This window comes from Sorex araneus, chromosome 6 (genome assembly GCF_027595985.1).
Source record: "Sorex araneus isolate mSorAra2 chromosome 6, mSorAra2.pri, whole genome shotgun sequence".
In the NCBI taxonomy this organism is placed as follows: Eukaryota; Metazoa; Chordata; class Mammalia; order Eulipotyphla; family Soricidae; genus Sorex; species Sorex araneus.
Genome location: NC_073307.1, coordinates 51,161,416 through 51,174,693, shown reverse-complemented (window position 1 = coordinate 51,174,693; position 13,278 = coordinate 51,161,416). Strand labels below are relative to the sequence as shown.

The window sequence follows — 13,278 nt, the reverse complement described above, 5'->3', positions numbered from 1 at the left end:
AAAAATTTGTCCCAATTTCCACCTGATACTGGTATATTTGCAAATTGAACCTCAAGTGTAAGGCCATCATCTGCACACAGGAAAGTTTTCTGGAGAGAATATTTGTGATGCTTCCTAACCACAGGCATGAGAAGTGAGAAAATTAAACATAAAACAGTACCTGGAATCCTGATTTTTACATGCAGAAAAAACAACAAACTCACCATCTTTCTTTACTACAACAGAAAGTACAACCAATGTGTTATAACTCTGGTATAGTACTTCAAAACATTTCCCAAAGTACTTTTTTCCTTATTTACAAAAGAAGCAATTCATTTTGTAGGACACTTCAAACTGGCAAAAAGCCAACAACAATTTTGACCCAAAACAGGGTACAAAAGGTGTTGTAGAGTACAAAACCATAGAATAATTTAGGTAAGATGAAAACAAAAAGGAAGAATATTCCTCCTTCCCTATGGCTTTTTAAATCCGTTTATAATTATGTACCTTTATGAGTTTCTCTAAATTATTTTTTCCTATTGAGAAGGCAGAAGTCTGAATAAGCCTGTGAATGCAATACACAATGAAGGGAAAGATTTCAAAATGACAATGAAATTCAGCTGTTTGATAGTTTGCAGTGGTAAAGACATAGCTAACCAGTAGAATGGAGCATGTGATTGCCTTTCTTTTTCCAGGGAAGGATTTTAAGAACTTAACCAAAAATTTTAAGTTGCCATGATCGTTAGACATAAAGGATAGCTACTCTCACACAGCTATGCCTCTTATGAAAGATGCCGCATAGCCAAAGGCTCTGAGTTATGGTTTGCTTATGTCTCTGGTGTGTCCACATCAGACCTGAAAAGAATGGAGAAAGTTCTTCTTTCTTAAGATGTATTTATACAACACACACTTTAGATTATGTGCCATGCCACTAAGATCCTTGTGCTGTTTTGACTGAACTAGTAAGAGATTTATAGGCTTCTGAAGTGAAACAAGATTCTTGGAGGTTTCTAAGACCAATCCAAAACCAAGTACAGACTTTCTTACACAATAGCAGTTAAATGACAAGACATTTCAATTCTCAGACTTGTTTACGGCTCTTCCAGCACAACCCCACCTCTCCTCCAGTTGCCCTTTTCCCCCCAGCCACACCACCTCTTGACAAGTCTCAACCTGTGCCTTAAAGAGGAACTTTTCACAAACATACCCACCAGTAGTTGACTTTTTCATTTGTTTTGGAAATAATCCTTGGAATCCTCTCAAAGTTCTCTGCAGTTCTCTAAAATTAGAGTCAAACTAGGGCATTTCCTTAAAAACACATTAACGTGGGAAATACACACTGATGAAGGGACGGGTGTGGAACATTGTATGACTGAAACCTAATAATCAACAACTTTGGAACTGTGTATCTCATGGTGATTCAGTGAAAAACAAAACAAAACAAAACACACACACACACACACATGGTGCACACACACACACATACACACTAGTGCTTGGGATGTAGAAAGGCACAGGGTGAGTCTCAGCTTTTATAGGTATCACCAGAAGTGGCCTTCAGCCCCCAAATATTGATTGAAAGCTGTCTCTCACCCCTGAATATTAATGAGCTCAAGAAAAGGAGAAAGAAAGTGGTGAGGAGTGATTGTGGGTCTTAGACATATAGTGTTCTAGCACTGATCCCAAAACCAGAGTCAACTTCTCTCCACTAGTGTTCCCATTGTAGGCAATTTTTTTTTTGTTTTGTTTTGTGCTGTGGCCACAACTGGCGTTGTTCAGAGCATACTCTTGACTCTCTACTCAGGGATCATTTCTGGCTGCACTAAAAAGATCATATGGAGTGCTGGGGATAGGACCCAGCAAAGCAAGCTCCACTCACTGTACTATTGCTCTGGCCCGGCCATTTCAGCAACTTAAAAAAAAAAGCAACAGTGTCATGTACACAGACTTATGTCTGTGGTTTTTTTTTCTAGATCTACTTCCTGCTCAGCCTCCAGTGACCACTCCAAAGTTGCAAGTACCACTTGGATGCCCCAGAGATTGTAAACACTAAATCTAAGCTGCCCAGCCTGCTCCAGGATTAGCTACTTGACAGTCACCATGAAGCTAGTAATTCAGAACTAATCACATTACCACAATGCCATTTAATCTGTGCTTGGCATCTTCATCTTCATTAATAGAGCCATCAACGTTTCATCAGGTCTGGCTTGTGTTGAACACACAAGTGAGTCATGGGTGTGTGTGTCTTGGTGGGGGTTGCTGTTTACATTTGCCAGATGGCAACTGTTGAGGGGTCTGATTCTATTGGGGGCCCAACCTGGCACAAAGCCAACTGGGCTATCCTTCACCTTTGGTTCTGTCCCACTGCAATCAGGCTAAGGACTTTTCCTTCCTGAAGGACTCAAGACATCTTTGGTGGTGGTGGTGGTCGGGGGGGTGGGGCGGGATATAAACAACAGGAAAATCTATATAGTCCCTTTCAGAGAAAGGCCAAAACAGGGCTATATTTTCAGGTACTGGCCCTGAACTGCTATCCACCAACCCCTGGTCCACCCAAATCAGTAAGGCATCTCTGGGTTAGGAAAGCTTAGTTTTCCCATGCATGACCACCATTTCCTTCTCCAATTCTTCTTCCTTTTTTTTTTTTTTTGTTTCTATTTTTTTTTTTACTTGACACAGTTATGAAGCTGTTCATGATTGGGTTTCAATCACATAATGTTCCAACACCCTCCCCCCCTTCACAAGTATACATTTCCCACCACCAATGGTCCCAGTTTTCCTCTTGCACACACCCCGCTGCGCCCCCGATGCCTCTGTAGCAGTCACTTTTCTTCTCTATCTGCTGTCTGTCTGTCTGTCTGTCTGTGTTAGTCTGTCTGTCTCCCTCCTTTGGGCATTATGATTTGCAATATAGATACTGAAAGGTTATCAGGTCTATCCCTTTACCTACTTTCAACACTCAATTCTTGTCCAGAGTGATAATTTCCAATTATTATTGTCATACTGGTCCCTTCTCTATTCTAACTGCCCTCTGTCCCCCAAACACTTGTGGCAAGCTTCCAACCATTAACCAGTCCTCCTGAAAACTGTTTTCCCTGGCCTTGGATATTAGTCTCATTCTATTTATTTTTTATATCCCACAAATGAGTGCAGTCCTTCTCCAATTCTTTCTCCTTTCTTTCCTTCCTTTTCCACCTGCTTCTCCTCTTCCTCCTTGACTATCCAGTCAGCAGCAGTAGCCATAGCCTCTTCAAGGTAGGATGAGTTCCAGTGGTGCAAGCATCCCAGACTCTACCAGTTGGAGTCTTCTCTGGTATTTTGGTAACAAAAAGACAAAGTGTTTTCCTTCTAGAAGAACTATGTGAAAATGGGAGTAATGGCTGGTGCAGAAGAGACAGGCAGAGCTGGAAGCCAACGGAGTGAAAAGCAAAGCAGAACAGAAGCAATGGTGATTACAGAGAGATCATATTTCCCTAATGCCTGCAACCAGCCTTACTCTAGAGCAGACATCGCTGGATCCTTCACTTCTGTGAGCTAATTAAATTCTCTCTTGGGTTCAGCTGGTTTGAGTTGACTTTGTTTTTGTCATTTGCAAGCCAAAGATTTCTGAGTCATGGGCCAAGGAAGTGTGGGATTCCCAGACTGTCACTCTGGGAAGCATGTGCTCATTTATCAAACATTTAGTATAAGCTTATTGTAGCCAGAAAGTCTTTGCGTAGTAAAATTGCATGAATCATTTGGATTCTTTTCAGATAGAGAATGGGTCAATGTGTTAGTTCAGGTTTACCTGGTATGTCCTGGGAGTATCTGACTCTGTGTGTGTGTGTGTGTGTGTGTGTGTGTGTGTGTGTGTGTGTGTGTACACCTATGATTGTACTCTTTGACTTCAGTATCTAAAAAAAAGTAACCATATTGTTAATTGTTAGTTTACGTGGATCACTTAATACAGCAACGTAATTCATGATTTCCCCACTCCCAACACTTTTCATTTGCTCAAAGGCATGAAGAACTGTTTGACCATTCACAGCTGTGTGACCCAAGGCAATTTACTTAACTTCTCTGAGCTCTCAGTATTCATCTGTAAAGTGGAAATAATTAGTCTCCACATCAACCAATTGCTGCAAGGAATAAGAAAAGGCATACAAAGTGTTGAGGGAAGTGCTGTCATAGAAAAATCACTCACTCTATGGAAAGCTGTTATTATTATTTACACTATTGTTGGTGGGGCTGATAAAGAGCTTTAGGAGTGGCTGAAGTAATTTGCACGTGCAATGTCTTATTTATCATTTACAAATCGACAGATAATTTCACAAGTATCATCCAACTTGATAGTGTTCATTTAAGCAGCCATACTACACAGTATTCGGTTCACATTTTTTTGGTCTCTCGAAAGTTGATAAGCAGTCTCCCCACACTCACCCAATGGCTTCTGTGATAGTTCTCACCCACCCAATGGCTTCTATGATGGTTCACAAGATGCATGGAATTTAATATCACATTGAAAAATGTGCCCCCCCCCAGAGTTATAAGCAACAAAGGAAAACATATTTTGAATGACAAATGTGACCAGGTCCTGAATATCTTTAGTTAAATGAGAAGTTTAACTGCTTATTAAATTTGGTTTTAGCCAATCTGCTTGTGGCCTAATCAGAGAGGAGAAAAGATTATTTGGACAAAAATTTCTTTCCTTTACTCCTTATACCACAGAAAAGAAAAGGGAAAGAGAAATCTGAAGCACACTACCTTTTTTGTGATTGGTCATTTCAAATATTCTTAAATTTGGACCTATTAAAAAGACTTTATATAGTTCTTGTTATCAACAGAATTAGTTTGTTGAACTTGACACATTGTTTACAGACTTTTTTTTTCACAAAGGCATACTGGCAAAATGTTGAGTGATAGTTATATTTTAATTTCAGCTTTGTTTTGCTTAAAGAAAATAGTTTTGAATTAACAATTGTCTCAAAGACTGTTAATTGTTTTATGTAGGAAGTACCACACTTTTTATCTACACAAATTTCTAGAATCAAGAAAAGACTTTTTTTTTTTTGCTTTTTGGGTCACACCCGGCAATGCACAGGGGTTACCTCCTGGCTTTGCACTCAGGAATTACTCCTGGCAGTGGTCAGGGGACCATATGGGATGCTGGGAATCGAACCAGGGTCGGCCACGTCAAGGCAAACGCCCTATCCAATGTGCTATTGCTCCAGCCCCTAGAAAAGACCTTTTAAACTAAAATTTGCTAGTAATTTTTTCCTTTTTTTGTTTTAGATAGGATTTTAATAAAAGATCAGAGAAGATAGGGCTTCTTTGTCAACTCAGGGGACAATGGTGGTGTGGAAGTAAGGTTTAGATGACTTTACAGTCATCATTAGTTTTGAAAAATAATCTTGTAATCTTGTGCATAAAAAATTAAGAAGATTATAAAACAAAAATTTCTTGGAGTCCTCTCATCCCGTGCTTCTCTCAGAAGCTGGAAGAGATATTTAGTTCTGAATTTTTCTTCTCTGTTTAGGTTCCTGTTAACTATGTAATTTTGATACAATAGCACCATTTTTTTAAAAAGATGTAAGCTTTGTTTCGTATCATTGATTTCTGATTTATTCCACACTGAGGTTGCTTCTCAAGGGTTATTAGATTGACCAAAGATTACTAGGTGAGCATAGAATTCTAGACTGGTACATTGATGCAAATATGAATGTTACATTATAGGGAGATGAGAGGCAAAATGTTTAGGTTTTGAAAAATCAGGGATCCCACAGAGTGGGAAAGAATATTTTCCCAATACCCATCTGATATTAATATATTAATAATACCCATCTGGGATTAATATCCAGGATATACAAGACACTAGTAGAATTGTATAAGGAAAAAACCTCCAACCCCATCAAAAAATGGGGAGAAGAAATGAATAGAAATTTCCTCAAAAAAGAAATACAAATGGCCAAAATATTCCACATCCCTAGTCATCAGGGAGATGCAAATCAAAACAACAATGAGATATCATCTCACATCACAGAGACTGGCACAGATGCAAAAGAACAAAAGCAATCAGTGCTGGCGTCGATGTGGGGAAAAAGGGACGCTCCTTCACTGTTGGTGGGAATGCCGACTGGTCCAGAATTTCTGGAAAACAATATGGACAGTCCTGGGGCTGGAGCGATAGCACAGCGGGTAGGGCATTTGCCTTGCACGCGGCTGACCCGGGTTCGATTCCCAGCATCCCATATTGTCCCCTGAGCACCGCTAGAGGTGGTTCCAGAGTGCAGAGCCAGGAGTAACCCCTGTGCATCGCCAGATGTGACCCAAAAAACAAACAAACAAAAAAAACCCAATATGGACAGTCCTTCAAAAACTAGAAATTGAGCTTCCATATGACCCCACAATACCACTTCTGGGAATATATCCCAAGGATGCAAAAAAGCACAGTAGAAAAGACATCTGTACCTATATGTTAATTGCAGCACTGTTCACAATAGCCAAAATCAGGAAACAACCCAAGTGCCCTAGAACAGATGACTGGTTAAAGAAACTTTGGTACATCTACACAATGAAATACTATGCAGCTGTTAGGAGAGATGAAGTCATGAAATGTACTTATAAATGGATAGACATGGAGATTATCATGCTAAGTGAAATGAGCCAGAAAGAGAGGGACAGACATAGACTTATTTGTAGAGTATAGAATAACATCACATGAAGCTGACAGCTAAGGACAGTAGATACAAGGGCCATGAGGATTGCCTCCTGGCTGGAAGCCTGCTTCATGAGTGGAGGGGAGAAGGCAGATGGCATAGAGAAGGGATCACTAAGAAAATGATGGCTGGAGGAATCAGTCAGGATGGGAAATGTGTGCTGAAAGTAGATAATGAACCAAACATGATGACCTCTCAGTGTCTGTGTTGCAAGCCATAATGCCCAAAAGTAGAGAGAGAGTATGGGGAACATTGTCTGCCATGGAGACAGGGGGAGAGTGGGAAAGGGAGAATGGGAAAGCTGTGGAAAGGGGTAACATGAAAGCTTGTAACTATCTCACAGTGATTCAATAAAATTAAAAAAAAAAAAGAAAAATCAGGGAGTCAGATTTCCCTAGTGCTTCAGTAATTGCATCATAGTACATCAGGCACTCAACAAATGTATTTGCTGCAGAATTTACTAGCTGATGATTTAGAAGAGTTCTATTAGTGTTTATGGCAAGATTATTCTAGAGAAAGGAGGTAGCGAGAGGGTACCTTTTTGAGCTTTACAATATCAGTGAGCTTTGTTTGTTTGTTTTTGAGCTACACTTGGCAATACTCAGGAATCACTCATGCAGTGCTCAGGGTACCATATGGGACGCCAAGGATTGAACCAGGGTCAGCCACATGCAAGGCAAATGCTTTACCTGTTGTACTATCTCTTCAGCTCCTAACATCGAGCTTTGAAGCTAAAAGCATCCCAAAAGGGCTGCTCAACTCATGAAAGATAACTTCCATGTTGCTGGTATTGATACATGGTCAGTTTAATATCCAGATAAGCAAGTCTGTTCTTGGCTCTCATTTAGTTATAGGTATCCATGAGGTCAAATGAACACTCAGTTGAGCTTCCCCAGGACCCCAACAGGACCTCCAGTGTTGGCCTGGTCCTCTCCATCTCTCCATCTGGGCTTTGTTGAACTCAGCTGTTCCTCATCACAGCTATGATGAAGAGTTGAACTGCATTGAGGTCTGTGGTTGAGTGTGTGTGTATGTGAGGGCCCTCTGTCTGCATGTCACACTTCATCACTTCAGCCTGGAGGCAGCCCAGTTTGGATACAAGTCTCACAGTGGCTTTCATAAAAATAGCTTTTTCAGCCTCTGTCTGCAATGTCTGTCCAGAGCAACAGAATGTCTGTTCACTGTTTCTGCTGGTGCCTGGGGAAAAGGTGGCATCTTGAGCCAGCTACTTGGCTTCCCGTGTCTTCATGGGATTCTTCTATTGCATCCTAACCCCAGTAAAATTGAAATTCATGCAAACAAATGAGTTCCAATAAATGAATTAGCAAGGTATAGACTGATAAACCCATGGTTCTCACACACATATCTTGTTACTACTTGTATACTTTGTTTCTATTTTATTGGGGTGGGGGAGATTTGGGGCCACACCTGTCTGTACTCAGACTACTTTTGGCTCTGTGAGCAGGTACTATATTCAGTTCCAGAGATCAAATCAGGGTCTGATGTATACAAAGCAAATGTTCTAATCCCTGTACTATCTCTGGTATATTTTATTTTAATGAATCATTTTGGAAGATGATTTGGGGCTAGTGATAATGTGGTCTCAAAAAGAAATTCAGAAGTTTTTGATTTGGGGCCATACTCAGTTTACTCCTGGCTCTGTGCTCAGAAAAACTCCTGGCAGTGCTTGAGGGACCCTACGTAGACCCAATGTAGGGGTCGGCTAGGCTGTGTGCAAGGCAAGCACGCTACTCACTCTACTATCTTTCTTTCTGGCTCCACAATTATTTAGAAACCATCTTTGTGCTGTTGTGATTATCAATGAAATAGAATCAAGAAATGTCCTATGAGTAGGTAATAACTGTACAGAAACCATGGCAGAAAATGAATAGAAATGTGAATAATTCTGAGGCAAAGCAAAATAACAGACAGGCTTGCCATGATAATTTGGTAGTGGGGTGGGGGGCTAAGGAAGGTGCAGTGGTGGTGGTTCCAATATTGAAGAGATGTGGGTATGTTCAGTGCTCTAACTTCTGCCTGATATTTGCATAGGGAGAACTTTGAAAAGGCTACATTTCTTTTCTGCTTTCATATTTACTTTGTATTAAGGTTGTAGGATCTCTTTGGCAATGTTGCTGGTGCTATTTTTGTAAACTCAACTCAGTGCTTGAATGTTGTATTTTGAGCTGCAGCAATGATAAATATATTGGGTCCCCAGAACCCTATGCCATAATGTTTCTGAGAGCCTGTGAAGGTGGTTTTGAATCAAGAAAGAAACTTTTGTTTATAAATTTCAGAGATTCGTGTATGTGTGTGTGTGTGCGTGTGCGTGTGTGTGTGTGTGTGTGTGTGTGTGTGTGTGTTTGTGCTTACCACAAAGTCCAATGTAGCTACAACCCACTTGAAACACTTTTGATGAAATAGCAAATCAGGCCTTTTATTTGTATAAGAGGGGAAACAATCAACTCAACTTTTCACTAACACTGTCGTCTACTTGTGTTTTTTTGTTCTGTGGGTCACATTGGTGATGTTTTGGTCTTAATAAACGTTGATCTCACACAGGAAGTAGGAACCAGATGTGTTATCTGGGAGACATCTTTGTGATCCAGTTTCGTTATGTCTAATTCGGAATGGAATTTCACACCAAAGACCTTGCTTCTATTATTTTTCTTTTTCGCTTCTAGAAATGTAGTTTTATATTTTCTAGCTCTGAGTAAGGTGGTCACGGAGGCTCTTCAAATTCATCCAAAGCAAAGTGATTTGTGATTTTGTGTGCCTCCGCTGGAGTCACTTGCAATGAGATATATTCACAGAATAACTGTAGGCACATATCTTTTTCTAATTAATCACTTGTAGATATATCTACCAAACTATCAGCACCCCAAAGGGCAGGAGAGTGCTGTCTAAATACAATAGTACCTAGAGCTTTTATTGTGGTAACCCTAAAACCTTGAGTGAAAGTTCAAAATAACTAAAACACCAATTTTTTATCTGTTGAGACTTTACATTCAGGAATAAATCTTTGACCTTCTGTGCTTCTTAAAACCATCTGTGTGAAGTGATTTGGGTAAGTCCCAATGTGACTATTTCAAAGATGATGACTTTATCTCACAGAGAGGCCCGGATTTGCAATTCTCTCCTTTTCTTTAATTCCCTTCATTTCCTTAGCAATCCCCCCTCCTTTTTCGGTGGGGTGGGGGGTGCATACCCAGTGGATGCTCAGGGGCTACTCCTGGTGGTGCTTAGGGACCATGTGTGGCTGGGAAATGAATCAGAATTGTCCACATATAAGGGAAATGTCTCAACCCCTGTACTATTTCTCTGGATTTCTTTATAGTTATTGATTTAACAGGGGCTTCACTTCTTAAAGGCCCCTTTATCACCCACTCCATCAAGCATCTCCTTTTTTTTTTTTTGCAAAGTTATTTTAAGGTGTTCTAGAATTCCTTGAGCCACTTTCAAAGCTTATGAATGTTGTTGCTATGTCGCAGATTTGGTCTTCAGCTCTCTGCCAAGGACTGGGGTGCATTCTTTGCAACAATATGAGAACAGGGAAATTAACTGAACTTGCATAAGGCAAAATAAACAACACATACCCAAAAAAAGAGTTTGGGGGTGTCTGAAGTCCCACAAACCTGGAAAAGTGATTCACTGATGATCATGAAGATGCTAAAGATGATTGTGATATGTTGAGTAGCTGAAGAACTTAGAAAATTGATTGGTATAACTCTGACTTAATCTTCATAATAACCAGTGAATGTACTGTTAATGTATTCACTCATAGGGCATGAAACCAAGCCTCAACCTTTGCACTGGATTTCACTGCCAGTCACTGGACCAGCTAGGATGTGAGATCCAAGTGAAGACCATGCCTGAGTTTTGGCTATCATCTTCTTTAAAGGATTAATGGATAGCTCTGGAACCAGTTTCTTTTCCAAGAGACCAGGTCAGTCTGCCATTTTGTCTTTAATTTGAGAATGATTTAATCAATATTAAATGATACTGATTAGATGATTTATATCATCAAATAATAATAATCAGTATTAGAACATTATCAACTGATCATCTAGAAATACTCTCTCAAGATTCAAGCCATGGGGAAAAGTTATGTTGCTTAAATATCACAAACATTGTATGGGTTGGTGTTCTATCGGTGTGTGGAAAGGCAAGGTGACATTTACACCCAGCAGGACCCTGACCTCACACTGTCAGTTGTGTGGTCTTGGTCTGTCGCTTACCACCTCTTAGCCTCAGTCTCTTTACCTAGAAAGAAGAATTTAAAATACCTACTCAGACGCGATGCCAGAACCATGCTCAACCCTGTTACAAAACTGTCAGTGCCTGAGAAGCAAAGACCAGCCTTTGCTCTTCTCCACAGAAGACAAGGTGTTTGTTGTTAGGAATGACCATTGTGCCTTCCTGCATATAAACTCCAGTCTCAGTTCAGCTTTAGGGATCTAAAGTCCTTTACTCCTCCTGAGTGCTCTGCTTGTTCTGATCTCACACACATCGCTAGTCCCACCTTTGGCCATTCTTCCTCTCAAAGCATTGCTCTCCCCCCTGCTACTCTCCCGTCACCCCCCACCCCCACTCTACTCAAGAAGCTGTTGTGTCATGGGTGAAAGACTCATACATCTTTGAATGAACTCCCTACTCTTTCTTGACTTGGAGGTCTCTTGGTCAGATGTAGATTATGGGAGGGCCTGCTATAATGGCCATCCTCCTGCCTCTTCTTCTCTTCCTGGCCCACAACTTTATTCCCAGTGGACAGTAGCTGAGTGTTTAGCAAGTGAAGGAAGGTCCAAAGCAGAAATGAGCAGAGGAAGAGGGGATGGCCTTATTTCAAAGGTTTCCCTTCATGTGTCCTGACCAGTGTCTATGAACAGAAGACCAGAGGTTTTGAGCCTTGGAGAGGTTTACCAAAGCAGCAAAGCAGTTTCACCCAAAGCAATGTCCTTTGTTATGGCTGGTGAGGAGACTTCCTTGAGGGTATAACAGGGCAGCCCTGTGCACCAACTAAGCTCCTTGAGTCAGAGTGCTACAGTGGTAGCCAGAGTGCTACCACCACACTGAAGCCGGCATTTTATTTATTTATTTTTGGGCCGCACCCAATGGCTGTTGCTCCAGCTCCTAGGATCTGCATTTAATGATGGCGGTAGGTGTGGGCTGGGCTGCCAACAGGTTCTGTGGAACATCCTTAGAGCCTCCTTAGACAGGTGGGTTTAACTCAGGATTTAATCAGCCACAGGTGGAGGGAATGGCTTTGGTTTTAGTTCTAGGAGAGTTTGAGCTCACCAGGAAGATAGATGGCTAAACCCTTGCACAACTACAAGCAGATTGTCTTAATCGGTGGGAATTCCTGGGCACTGTGTGGATTAAGAGGAAAAGTACAGTCAGGCTGGTCTATAGACCTGGTCATACTCTTACTAAGTGAACAAAAATGGGAACGAATGTAAACACGCTACTCACCTAAGAAGTTCCTTAAGCTTGGAATTCACGATTCTTCAGAAAGGACTATCTCCAGATGTCCAGAGAGGGCGGTCAGCGCAGAAAGCAAGTGACTTAGTAAGTGCTGTCTTCTGCTGGCTTTGAACACTGGTTTCTGTTTGTAATTGAAGAAGCTACGAAAGGTACCAGTTTGTGTCTATGGTGTCTCCGGAGTCCAGTGGGACACTTGTTGGCTTGCATTTTCAGTGAGTTGGTCCGCTGTTTTCCTTATGGTGACCAGCGTGTGCCAGGGTGGGGCTCATGGAAAAATGGATTTTTGGTTCTGCCACTTTGCTTCCAGGTTGCCTAAAAAAGATGCCAGAAAAGAGATTTGAAGCTTGTGTGGGAGTAATCGCATGTCTCTGAACCCTGCATCCATGCCAAACCCCTCTTTTTTGAAGTAAAAGCAGATAATGAATAGCTCGGGTACTTACAAGTGGCTGTTTTAGAATCACTTGGTATGTGTCACACCTCTGTTTTCATTATCTCCCCCGAGCCTCAGCACAAAGAGTTTTCACAGCCCTCCCTGCCCCAGCAACTATTTTCCAGATGTTCTGAAACAACATCAAGTGACCCAGTTTACCCCTGAGAGGTTTAAAAAGGTGCATTTATGGAGAGTCTGGTTGAGTGAAGCTGAGATATTCGCTCAGCAGTTAAGTCTCAGATAATCTCCTGTGAATGTCGTATTGAATCATAACTTTACCTAAGGCACATAGAGTATGACTTTTTAAAAAATTTTGTTTTTGAAAACAATCTGCTCACACTCTGAAAGTGAAGAAACTTAAGAAGCTTAACAAGACTCATAGAAATATCTATCATCTGCTATCAGGGAAATAGTATCCAGTGGTTCTCTTCTGAAAGGCACAGATTTGTGCTAAGGCAGATGAAGTGAGCACAGGCAAAATGAGTGTTTGAATTTCAAGTGCATCGAGGAGAAGGAGGATGTTGTTGGCATAAAACCCAAACATGTGTCCTTTGCTCGTGGTGCTGAATAAGATGGAAACAGCGCCACAACAGTAGAGATGAGAAGAATAAACCAAGGGACATGAAGTTTTGAAGAAACTTATCTGGGGGGGGGTCCATGCCATGGACACAAGGAGTTGTTGGTGGAGAGGAG

General features: G+C 41.1%; 1 long non-coding RNA gene across 2 annotated transcripts in view; it reads left to right on the top strand.

The window, feature by feature from the left end:
• The window catches only part of LOC129405600 (uncharacterized), a 152,423-nt gene that overhangs the window by 87,026 nt on the left and 52,119 nt on the right, over positions 1–13,278 (top strand). The window contains exons 8-10 of one of the 2 annotated variants that reach the window (XR_008630679.1): positions 1,953–2,203; positions 3,332–3,508; positions 10,459–10,620. This is a non-coding gene — a long non-coding RNA (uncharacterized LOC129405600). The remainder of the gene's footprint in view (positions 1–1,952; positions 2,204–3,331; positions 3,509–10,458; positions 10,621–13,278) is intronic. The other variant, XR_008630680.1, reaches the window with a different exon arrangement.